The following is a 12,575-nucleotide window of genomic DNA, read 5'->3' as shown; positions in this document are numbered from 1 at the left end:
TTTATAGATTTGATGCTGTCCCCATGAAGCTCCCATTGACTTTCTTCACAGAATTAGAAAAAACTACTTTAAATTTCATATGGAACCAAAAAAGAGCCCGCATAGCCAACACAATCCTAAGCAAAAAGAACAAAGCTAGAGGCATCATGCTACCTGACTTCAACCTATACTACAAGGCTACAGTATCACAAACAGCATGGTAGTGGTACCAAAACAGATATTATGGTACTGGTACCGAAACAGATAGACCAGTGGAACAGAACAGAGGCCTCAGAAATAACGCCATACATCTACAACCATCTGATCTTTGACAAACCTGACAAAAACAAGCAATGGGGGAAAGGATTCCCTATTTAATAAATGGTGTTGGGAAAACTGGCTAGCCATATGTAGAAAACTGAAACTGGACCCCTTCCTTACACCTTATACAAAAATTAACTCAGGATGGATTAAAGATTTAAACGTAAGACCTAAAACCATAAAAACCCTGGAAGAAAACCTAGGCAATACGATTCAGGACATAGGCATGGGCAAAGACTTCATGACTAAAACGCCAAAAGCAATGGCAACAAAAGCCAAATGGACAAATGGCATTTAGTTAAAGAGCTTCTGCATGGCAAAAAAAAAAAAAAAAACAAAAAAAAAAACAAAAAAAAACTCTCATCAGAGTGAACAGGCAACCTGCAGAATGGGAGAAAATTTTTGTAAGCTGTCCGTCTGACAAAGGGCTAATATCCAGAATCTTCAAAGAACTTAAATTTATAAGAAAACAACCCCACCAAAAAGTGGGCAAAGGATATGAACAGACACTTCTCAAGAAGACATTTATGTGGCCAATAAACATATGAAAAAAAGCTCATCATCACTGGTCATTAGAGACATGCAAATCAAAACCACCGTGAAATACCATCTCACACCAGTTATAATGGCGATCATTAAAAATTCAGGAAACAATAGAAGCTGGACAGGATGTGGAGAAATAGGAACACTTTTACACTGTTGGTGGGAGTGTAAATTAGTTCAACCATTGTGGAAGACAGTGTGGCAATTCCTCAAGGATCTAGAACCAGAAATACCATTTGACCCAGCAATCCCATTATTGGGTATATACCCAAAGGATTATAAATCATTCTATAAAGACACATGCACATGTATGTTTATTGCAGCAGTGTTCACAATAGCAAAGACTTGGAACCAACCCAGATGTCCATCAGTGATAGACTGGATAAAGAAAATGTGGTGGCTGGGCACGGTGGCTCACGCCTGTAATCCCAGTACTTTTGGAGGCCGAGGCGGGTGGATCGCCTGATGTCAGGAGTTCGAGACCAGCCCTGGCCAACATGGTAAAATCCCATCTTTACTAAAAATACAAAAATTAGCTGGGCGTGGTGGTGTGCGCCTGTAATCCCAGCTACCCAGGAGGCTGAGGCAGGAGAATCACTGGAACCCGGGGGCCAGAGGCTGCAGTGAGCCAAGATTGCACTGCTGCACTCCAGACTGGGTGACAGAGCAAGATTCCATCTCAAAAAAAAAAAAAAAAAAAAAAAAAGTGGCACATATACACCATGGAATACTATGTAGCCATAAAAAAGGATGAGTTCATGTCCTTTGCAGGGACATGGATGAAGCTGGAAACCATCATTCTCGGCAAACTAACACAGCAACAGAAAACCAAACACTGCATGTTCTCACTCATAAGTGGGAGTTGAACAATGACAACACATGGACACAGGGAGGGGAACATCACACACCAGGGCCTGTCGCAGGATTGGTGGGGGTAGGGGAGGGATAGCATTATGAGAAATATTCCTAATGTAGATGACAGGTTGATGGGTGCAGCAAACCACCATGGCATGTGTATACCTACATAACAAACCTGCACGTTCTGCACATATATCCCAGAACTTAAAGTATTTAAAAAAAAAAAAAAAAAAAAAGACAGGATCTTGCTTTCTTGCCCAAGCTGTAGTTCATTGAGCATGATTTTAGCTCATTGTACCTCCAACTCCTTCTATTGAGTTTTCTGAGCTCTTTATAGATTCTGGTTATTAATCCGTTGTCAGATGGGTAGTTGCAAATAACTTTCTCCCATTCTTTGTGTTGTCTTTTTACTTTGTTAATTGTGTCTTTTGCTCTGCAGAGGCTTTTTATCTTGATGTAATCCCATTTGTCTTATTTTTGCTTTAGTTGCCTTTATTTTTGAGGTCTTAAGTTGAAAAATCCTTGTCGAGATCAGTGTCCAGAAGTGTTTCCCCAGTATTTTCTTATAGTAATTCCATAGTTTCAGGTCTTAGAGTTGAGTCTTTAATTCCATGTGGTTTTGCTATTTTGTGTATGGTGAGAGAGAGAGAGAGAGATGTAATTTCATTCTCCTGCATACAGTTATCCAGTTTTCTCGGCACCAGGTGTTAAAGGAACTATCATTTCCCCATTGCATGATCTTGGAGGCTTTGTCAAAAATGAATTGGTTGTAAATGTATGGATTTATATTTGAGATCTCCATTCTGTTTCATTGCTTTGTGTATTTTTATGCCTGTACCATGCTGATTTGGTTACTATAGCTTATTGTAATTTTTGAAGTCAGGTAGTGTAATGTCTCCAGCTTTGTTCTTTTTGCTCAGGATTGCTTTGGCTATTCAGGGACTTTTGTGGTTCCATATAAATTTTAGGACTTTTTTTTCCCTATTTCTGCGAAGAATGTCATTGGTATTTTGATAGGGATTGCATTGAATCTGTAAATTGCTTTGGGTACTGTTGTCATTTTAACAATATTAATTCTTCCAATCCATGAACATAAAATATTTTTCAATTTTTTTGTGTGTGTCCTCTTCAATTTCTTTCTTTGTTTTTTTTCTCTTTTTGAGACAGTCTGACTTCGTCACCCAGGCTGGAATGCAGTGGCACAATCTCGGCTCACTGCCTCCCCCACCTCCCGGGTTCAAGCTGTTCTGATGGCTCAGCTTCTCAAGTAGCTGGGATTACAGGCATGTGATACCATGCCTGGCAAATTTTTGTAATTTTAGTAGAGATGGGGTTTCGCCATGTTGGTTAGGCTGGTCGTGAACTCCTGGCCTCTAGTGATAACGCCTGCCTTGACCTCCCAAAGTGCTGGGATTACAGGCATGAGCCACCACACCCAGCCCCTCTTCAATTTCTTTCACCAATGTTTTATAGTTTTCCTTATATAGATCATTTACTTCTTTGGTTAAATTGACTCCTAGATATTTGATATTTTTTGTAGCTGTTGTAAATGTGATTGCTTTCTTGATTTATTTTATACATTGTTCGTTGTTGGTGTATATAAATGCTGCTTATTTTCGTATGTTTATTTTGCATCCTGCTACTTTACTGAATTTATCAGTTCTTAAAGCTTTTTGGTGAAGTCTTTGGGTTTTTCCAAGTATAAGATCATGTCATTTGTCAACGAAACTAATTTGACATCTTCCTTGTCGATTTGGATGCCTTTTATTTCTCTTGCCTAATTGTTCTGGCCAGGACTTTCAGTACTATGTTGAATAAAAGTGGTGAGAGTGGGCATCCTTGTATTGTTTCAGATCGCAGAGGAAAGGCCTTCACATTTTCCCTCAGCTCGATGTTAGTTTGTGGATTTGTCATATATGGCCTTTTATTATTTTGAGATATGTTCCTTCTATACCCTATTTTTTGGGAATTTTTATCATGAAGGGATGTTGAATTTTATCAAATGCTTTTTCTTCATCTATTGAGATGAGACCATATGGTTTTTTCTTCTTTGTTCTGTTAATGTGATGTATCACATTTATTGATTTGCATATGTTGAACTCTCCTTGCATCCCTGGGATGAATCCTACTTGATCATGGTAATTGATCTTTTGAATGTGTTGTTTAATTCAGTTGCCTAGTATTTTGTTGAGGATATTTGTGTTTACGTTCCTCAGTGATATTGGCCTGTAGTTTTCTTTTTCTGTTGCATTGTTGTCTGGTTTTGTTATAAAGGTAATACTGCCCTTGTAAAATGATTTTGGAAATATTCTCCCCTCTTCAATATTTTTGAGTAGAATTGGTATTACTTCTTAAATTTTTTCTGTAAAATTCATCAATTGGCTTATTGAGGTTTTCTTGTTTCTTCATGGCTCAGTCTTGATAGGTTGTGTGTGTCCAAGAGTTTATCAGTTGATTCCAGCTTCTCTAATTTGTAGCAAATGTTGTTCACAGTAGTCTCTGTAAGAGTCTTTGTATTTCTCTAGTAATCCGTGTAGTGACTGAGTTCCAAGAAAACCAAGGGAATCTTGGTCAACTCTTTTTGGTTTATTTTTCTTTTGGTAATTGCCTTTTATTTCCTGGCCTAGAAAGTCCCTTAGCCAGAGTCAGAAGCCCACCCAGATTCAAGGGGAGGGAATACAGATTCCACTTATTAACAGAAAGTGTATCAAAGTTACATTGGAAAAAGGGCATATTAAACGTTAAGTAATTTCATGTTAGCTGCTTTGTCTAGTAAAATCAATTCAGGAAATTTAGGTCGAGAAAATAAACTCAAGCATTATAGAAAATACCAAAATGATGGAGAAGATAACTTTTATACCAGTTTAGTTTAAGGAGTCACTTTAACTAGAAATATTACCCAGATTCTTAAAGCTCTTCAAGTTAGGTCATAATTTCTTTTAATTTAGCTGTCTCAATTTGCATTCCTTTGCTTATTCTCTCATGTTCTAACAGTGAGCTACTCTTCTTTCAACACCCTCCCTCACCACTCTCTCTCCCCTTTACAGCTTCAGCAAATGTCTCAACTTTTATTAAAGGGTCAGTGTACTTAAAGCATAATGAGGTGATTCTCTTGGTGGGATCTTAACATGTACAGTGATTATAAATGAGGGAATTCTAGAGTAAAGAGTAGGGTGTTTATTGTGTTCGTTGCATTTTTTTCCCTTTTTTGTATGTGCTGCATTATGTAGCATTTACATCAGGTTGTGGGTTGAGCCTTGGAGCTTAACTCCAGAGGTTATTAATACTTTTTTCTTCACATCTGGACTTGGAACTGCCCTATTTCTTCAAGAGGAGAAGAAAGAGTTAGGCAGTGAGAACCCTTGATATGTTTCCTATGTTAGTTAAAGGGAGTCCTAAAGTTGTAGACAGCTGAGCAGCAATTATTGACATTCCATCTTCTCTCCCATTCCAGTCCGCATTTGGTCTCTTGCCTACAGTGATTTAAACTGGGCAGCCTGGCTGAGCCAGGACTCAGTAAAGTGTAGTCAGCAGACTAATGTTGGTGCTGGAACTGTTAACAGCCTAGGAAAAGATAAGGAAATTTGGTGTAAGCATCTAGACACCTTACAGCAATTTGATAGTAATTTTATGTCGATTGATTCTAATGATGGAAATTTTGTGCTTGGCTTAGGTATGTCTTTTTTTAAAAAAAATTTCTTTTTTCTAGAAATTCCTTGTCATTTTATTTTACAAAAGTATTGGTCTATGATAGGTTGGAAATTAAAACTGGTTCTTCATCACAGATGATTTGAAAAGTACTGGTCTAAGCCATGTAAAAACAGGTTTTGGTTTTAAAATCTTTTCATTTCTGACTTGATAATTTATTGAAAAAGATACTATGTAGTGCGCAAAAGTGGCAGATCTCTGTGAATAATTAATCTTGAAAAGTTTTTAAAAATGTAATTGGCCACAGAAACAGAAGGGCTCCAATAACAAAGCCCTGTTAAAAGATTACCTTTCCATGGTGAGAGGGGTAAAAGACTTTTTCCATTTAGAGACACACAAAGAATTGGCAGCCCCAGCTGTTCAACTTTAGCCATGGATCAGAAACAAATACAGAACCACACAAACAACACAGGGAAGTCTGTTAATTGGTAGAAAGAAAATAGTCATTGTAGCAGAAAGCAACTCTTGGGACTTGTCATTCTATAGTTGAGACCATTTTTTGAACTGACCAAACCGTGATGAGTGCCCAAAGAGGTGACCCAGATGCCAGGATCTCAGAACCCTTAAGACCAACAAAAACATGAAGACATGTGAATGCCACCAACAGGGTACTTGGGAGGTTAACAGCATCAGACACAGACCTTCCCGGAGAGAGCTGAAGAAGGCCTGATGGCAAATATATTGCCTATTTGAGAATTTATAGCACAGATCAGATTTTGACAAGCAGATAAAACATTAAAGTGTAAAACAAAATAACATTTTTTTTCTTTTGCTAAGTTCTGAAAGGATAGGAGCAAAATCACATTCTATAGTGGAAAACTGCTTCATTCTGGTAACATTGTAACAAAGGTTTATCTTTTAAAAAATGTTTTGGCCTATTTTTTGAAGACCTATTTATGGCCTGTTTATGGAGAATCTCACCATTGATTTTTGGGTCACAGAGGTATATTTGGATTGTGTGGTATTTTTGGTTTAGCTTCTCCCCGACATACTCCGTATTTATTCCAAGTAGTGTTTTTTCATTGCTAGCATATCTTTTCTTCTGATGACTTGTGAGGTGTAATCTTTTCTTCCAGGAAGCAGTTGATACTATGAATTTAGTTGTCTTTATCTTCTAATTTGGGCTTCAAAAGGGTTAACTAAAATAATCAGAAGTATAGTTGTTGTTTTACTATCCAGCAATCTTGTTACATTTATTTATTTATTCCAGCAGTTTATTTGTAGATTCTTCTAGATTTTCTTCGTAATCTATGCATAATTATAGTTTTACTTACATAGTTTACGAATAATGATAGTTTTGTTTGTTCTTTCTCAAAGTTTATGTTTTACTCTCCCCCCCCCCGTTTTTTTGGGGGGAGGGGGACGGCTATGGTACTTGGCAGTGACTTCCAGAACAATGCTGTACGCAAGTGGTAACGGTGGGCATCCATGTCTTATATCCAGTTTGGGGAGGGGAAATTTTTTTCCCACTAGTATTTACATTTCATGTAGAGACTCTTCGTCAGATATATGAAATCTCATCCTATTTCTAGTTTGCTGCGAGTTTTTATCATGAGTGGTTGGTAAATTTTATCATATGTGTTTTCTGCATGTATCGAGGTAACTGGCTCTTCTTTCTGAAAATGTGGTGAATTACACTGATTGCTTTTTGAATGAATACCTTTCTTCTATTCCTAGAATAAACTTTTGGTCATGATACGTTATTCCTTTAAAATATTGCTGGATTATACTTGTTAAGATTTTTGCATCTGTGTTTATAAGAAGGGTAGACTTTTATCGTTTCTCATCCTGTTCTGTCAGGTTTTGATATCACTGTTCTGCAGGTGTCATAAAACAAGTTGGGAAATGATCTGTATCTGTTTTCTGGAAGAATTTGTGTAAGATTAATATTTCTTAATTTGTTGAAAGAATTAAAATGTTCCTTTGTGGGGAGAATTTTAGATGGACTATTTTAAATAGAACAGTCTAGTTTCGTTTTACATTGTTTCATTTTGCTGTGTTGTGTTTTGCAAGGAATTGTGCTTATCTAAATTTTCAAATTCATTGGCATAGTTATTAATAATCCCTTATTGTATTACTCATTATCTCTTACCTCTTATTATCTTCTCTTCTTTATTCTTGATGTTGCTAGTTTCTCTTGACTCATTTTATCTTTGATTAGTCTTAGAGAGGTGTATCAATTTTGCTTTTTAAAAGAGTAACTTTTAATTTTGTTCTGCTTTTAAGTTGTCCTTTTGAATATGCACTTTTTTAATTAAATTTTTATTGGTACATAGTAGGTATATATACATTTATGGGGTACATGAGATGTTTTGATATAGGCATACAGTGCATAATAATCACATGAGGCTAAATGGGGTATCCATCACCTCAAACATTTATCATTTTTTGGGTGTTACATTCTAATTACACTCTTAGTTATTTTTAAATGTACATTTTTATTGACCGTAATCCCTAGTTGTGCTACCAAATACTAGCTCTTATGCATTCTATTTTTCTATGCATTAACCATCCCCCCTTCACAGATGTGTATTCTTAGAGATACTCAACCTTCGCTTCTAATGCATGAATTTAAATACGTAATTTTTTTTTTTTTTAAGGAGACAGGGTTGTGCTCTGTTGCTCAGGCTGGAGTGCAGTGGTGCAGTCATAACTTGCTGCAGCCTTGAGCTCTGGGGCTTAAGCAGTCCTCTTGCCTCAGCCTCCCAGGGAGCTGGGACTAAAGGCACACACCACCATGCCCAGCTGATTTTTAAATTATTTTGTAGGGGTCTCACAAGCCCAGGCAGGTCTTGAACTCCTGGCCTCAAGCTGTCCTCCAGCTGTCCTCCCATCTCAGCCTCCAAAAGTGCTGGGATTACAGGCGTGGTTCACTGCGCCCTGCCAAATGTGTAGATTTTACTCTAAGCATAGCTCTGTCTACATTCACAGTTTTGATATTTCTTTTCACTGTACCATTTAATTAAAAATACTTTGAGTTTCTTTTTGACTTAAAGGGTTACTTGAAATACATTGCTTAATTTCCTGACAATGGAACATTTTCTAGTTATTTTGTAATTGTTGTCTAGCCTAATGCTAGACACAGAATATACTCTGAATAATTTTAGTCCCTTGATATTTATTGAATCTTGCTCTTTCGCTCAGCATATGGGCAACTTCAGAAAATATTTCTTGTGTGCTTTCAAAGATTATGTATTATTATCCTATTAGGTATAGTGTCAATTTCTATGTCAATTAGATCAGATTTGTTAATCGTGCTCTTCAGATCTTCTATAGCGTACCAAAAGTTATAAGGGTGTATTCATGTATACTCAGAAGTGCCACCCTACGCCACATCCCCCATTCCTGTACTTTCCATCTTGGTCACACCTCTCCCGTGTGTAATTAATCTCAATGGACTCCCATTTCTACTTTGTGGGGTTATTTTGCACATATGAGCAGATACATTTATATTTTCTTATTTTCCCCCTTTTATTCAAAAGGTATACTGTGGCCGTGATTTGCACTTTGGGTTTTTAACTTAATAAATCCTGGAATTCATACTTAGTCAATTATAGGGCTCTTCTTCTTTCCTTTTGTTTTTCCCCCAGCAGATTCATAGTACTCCATTATAGGAATGTACCATAGTTTACTCAATTAGTCTCCCATGAATGGGCATTTAGGTGTTTCCTAATACTTTGCAAGGCTGCAGTGAATAACCTTATGCATATGTATTTTCATGTTGTTGTTAAGTATATCTCTTCACTTGGGACGATTGTAACAAAATACATAAACTGGGTGGCTTATAAACAACAGAAACTTATTTCTCACTGGTCTAGAGGCTGGAAGTCCTAGATCAGAGTGACAGCATGGTGGAGTTCTGGTGAGGGCCCTTTTTTCCAGGTTTCAGACTGTGGACTTAGATCCTCAGGCATATCTCTGGAGAGCAGAGAGAGGACGCATGCTCTTGGACTTTCACAAGGGCACTAATCCCATTCATGAGGGCCTTACCATTATGACCTCATCTAGTTCAAATTCCCTCCAAAAGACCCTACCTTGTAATAGCATCACATTGGGGGGAGTATGGTATCAACTTATGAATTTTGGGAGCACACAAACATTTAGTTGGTAACAGTATATCTTTGGCATAAATTCCTAGAAGTGGAATTGCTGGATCAGAAGGCACATGTAGTTTTGTTATTGTCAAATTCCCCTTTATACATACTATAGAAAATTCACATTCCCATCAGCAGTGTATGAGAGTTCTGTTTCCCCACATCCTTACCAACAGACAGGGTACTGCTATGACCTTTTTAAAAAAATTATTTGACAGTTGTTTATATATTTGTATTTTCACAGAGGTAAAATTCCCATAACATAAAATTCACCATTTTAACAACTTCAAAGTGTGCGATTGAGTGTTTTTTAGTATATTCAACCGTCACCATGATCTAAATTCAAACCATTCCTCTCATCCCCAAAAGAAACTCCTTATCTATTAGCAGTCCTTCCCAACTCTGCCCTACCCCCAGCCACTGGCAGCCAGTAATCTACTTTCCTCTCTATAGATTTGCATGTTCCTTCATATAAGTGGAATCACAATTTGTGGTCTTTCACGTCTGGTTTCCTTGTAGTATAATGTTCTCAAGGTTCCTCCATGTTGCGGCATGTATCAGTGCTTCATTTCTTTTTATGCTGAGCAATACTTCATTGTTGGGTATACCACATTTTGTTAATCTGTTTATCCGTTGATGGATGTGGATATTTGGGTTATTTTCACTTTTCGGTATTGTGGATAATGCTGCTGTGAACATTCACATGTGAGGGTGTTTCATTTTGTTTTATGTCAGAGTCTCTTTCTGTCGCCCAAGCTGGAGTGCAGTGGCATGATCACAGCTCACTGCAGCCTTGACCCCCTGGACTCAAGCAATCCTCGGCCTCCCAAGTAGCTGGGAGTACAGGCACATGCCACCATGCCCAGTTAATTTTTGTAGAGATGGGGTTTCACCATGTTGCCCAGGCTGGTCTTGAACTCCTGACCTCAAGCAATCCTCCTACTTCAGTCTCCCAAAGTGCTGGGATTACAGGCATGAGCCACTATGTCCAGCCATGAGTTTTTATTTGGACATACATTTTCAGTTCTTTTGGGCATGTCTACCTAGAAATGGAATGGTTGGTTCATGTGGTAACTCCATGTTTAACCTTTTGAGGAGCCGCCAAACTATTTTCATAGCAGTTGCACTGTTTTATACTCTTCCAGCAATGTAGGAACGTTTCAGTTTCTTCACATCCTTGCCTACACTTGGTATATCTTTTTAATTAATTGTCTGGGTTGTCTTTTGCATTCTTTTCTATCATTTCCCCCCTCATTTTAAAAGAATTTCTGTATATATATATATATATAGGGTATTAGCTTTTTTCTGTGATACATGGTACATGTGTTTTTCTTTTGTGTTTTTGGCATCTTTTGACTTGGTTTATGATTTTTTTCCTTTTACTGTGCTGTTATACCATTTTTTTTTAACTAATTGGAAAATGATTTGGATGAAAAAGGTATTATTTGTGCTTTGTTTGATACCAACAGAGGGTTGGCTCTTTTCTTTGCTGGACAGATAGTGGGGAGTTGACAGGGTCTGGCTCTGTCGCCCTGGCTGGAGAGCAGTGGCACGATTTCGGCTCACTGTAGCCTTCCCCTCTTGGGCTCAAGTGATCCTCCCCCCTCAGCCTCCCAAGTAGCTGGGACCACAGGCATGTGCCACGACTCCTGGCTCTTTATTGTATTTTTTTTTGTAGAGATGGGGTTTTGCCAAGTTGGATAGGCTGGTCTTGAACCTTTGAGCTCAAGCAATCTGCCTGCCTCAGCCTCCCAAAGTGTTGGAATTATAGGCATGAGCATCTGTGCCTGGCTGGGTCTTTGGTTTTGTGTGTGTGTGTGTGTGTTTGTTCGTTTGTTTGTTTTGAGACAGTCTCACTCTGTGGTCCAGGCTGAAGTGCAGCAATGCAGTCACAGCTCACTATAGCCTCAACCTCCTGGGCTCAAGCTATCCTCCCACCTTAGCCTCCTCAGTAGCTGGGACTACAGGAACACGCTACCACGCCCAAGCTAATTTTTGTATTTTTTAGTAGAGCCAAGGTCTTGTCATGTTGCCCAGACTGGTCTCAAACTTCTGGGCTCAAGCAGTCTTCCCGCCTCAGCCTTCCAAAGTGCTGGGATTACAGGCATGAGCAGCCATACCTGGCCTGCCACGATGGATCTGAGCAGGGATTGTACTCCAGGTTTACAAAGCTCCCTTTGCTTCTGCACCCAGCTGTTCTCGCTGCAAGCCTGGGGATGTCCTGACACTATTCTGGTTTATCCCTGAGGTCTTATTCCTGTTTCCTAAACCCTTTCACTGTTTTGAGAGGCTCCTTCTCAGCTCGGGTTCAGGATTCCATAACTGTCTTCAGGAGACAACCTGCAGAGTGTTTGACACAGTCTCTACCCTTCCTTCTCACCAGAATCCAAGATTTGATCTCTTGCTGCCAAAAGCTCTGCTGGTTTCCCTCCCATTAGTAGCCTTTTCCTATCTCTTCAAGCTCTGAAGGGCTCAGAATTGGCAAATGCCGTGTGGGAAAAAGCAGCCAGCTGTTAAGTATCATTTCCTGTCTTCATCTGTGTCACTCATTGTCTTGGTTGCCTCAGAATATCTTTGTCTTGAGCCCTTCAAACATGTTTGAGTTAAAAAGATTTTTAATCTGGATTTTCATTTTTCTCAGTGGGTGTTTAGGCTTGTGCAGGCTATTTCTTCAAACTCAAATAGAAGTCCTTTATCGCACTTAAAAAATTTAATTGTGCATGCTTTTTTCGTTTTGTTTTCAGTTGCTCTCTGTCTGATTCTCCTGTTAACAATGAGCTGGTTAAGCCAGGGACCTTATTTTAATTATAGTATTTTTAATCACCAATGCCTAGTATATATAATGACTACTCATCGAATTTGTATTATATGAAGAAAGAACTTCTAGGTAAAAGTTTTCAAAAGCAGGCAGCAAATTAACAAATTTGGCTTTGCTATGAGATTTTCCAACAAATTTAAAGGCTATGATAAAAAAAGAGGTGGGGGTGGGGGTGTTACATTGTTTGTAGATAACTTTTTGACACAGCTGAAATTGGAGTCCTGGCCTTTTAATAATTTTTTTAACAAATATTC

At 38.3% G+C, this 12,575-nt stretch overlaps 1 protein-coding gene and 1 long non-coding RNA gene across 31 annotated transcripts in view; one reads left to right on the top strand and one right to left on the bottom strand.

The window, feature by feature from the left end:
• The window catches only part of LOC129047562 (uncharacterized), a 40,429-nt gene extending 31,074 nt beyond the window's left edge, over positions 1 to 9,355 (bottom strand). The window contains exons 1-2 of one of the 2 annotated variants that reach the window (XR_010141344.1): positions 9,220 to 9,355; positions 6,303 to 8,289 (exon numbers count right to left, since the gene is read on the bottom strand). This is a non-coding gene — a long non-coding RNA (uncharacterized LOC129047562). Of the gene's footprint in view, positions 1 to 6,302; positions 8,290 to 9,219 lie in introns of those variants that run through there. The other variant, XR_008509341.1, reaches the window with a different exon arrangement.
• Positions 1 to 12,575, top strand: part of PTK2 (protein tyrosine kinase 2) — a 341,630-nt gene that overhangs the window by 99,560 nt on the left and 229,495 nt on the right. The gene's annotated exons all lie outside the window — the stretch shown is intronic.

Source organism: Pongo abelii, chromosome 7 (assembly GCF_028885655.2).
Source record: "Pongo abelii isolate AG06213 chromosome 7, NHGRI_mPonAbe1-v2.0_pri, whole genome shotgun sequence".
Taxonomy (NCBI): Eukaryota; Metazoa; Chordata; class Mammalia; order Primates; family Hominidae; genus Pongo; species Pongo abelii.
This window is presented reverse-complemented; position numbering and strand designations above follow the sequence as displayed.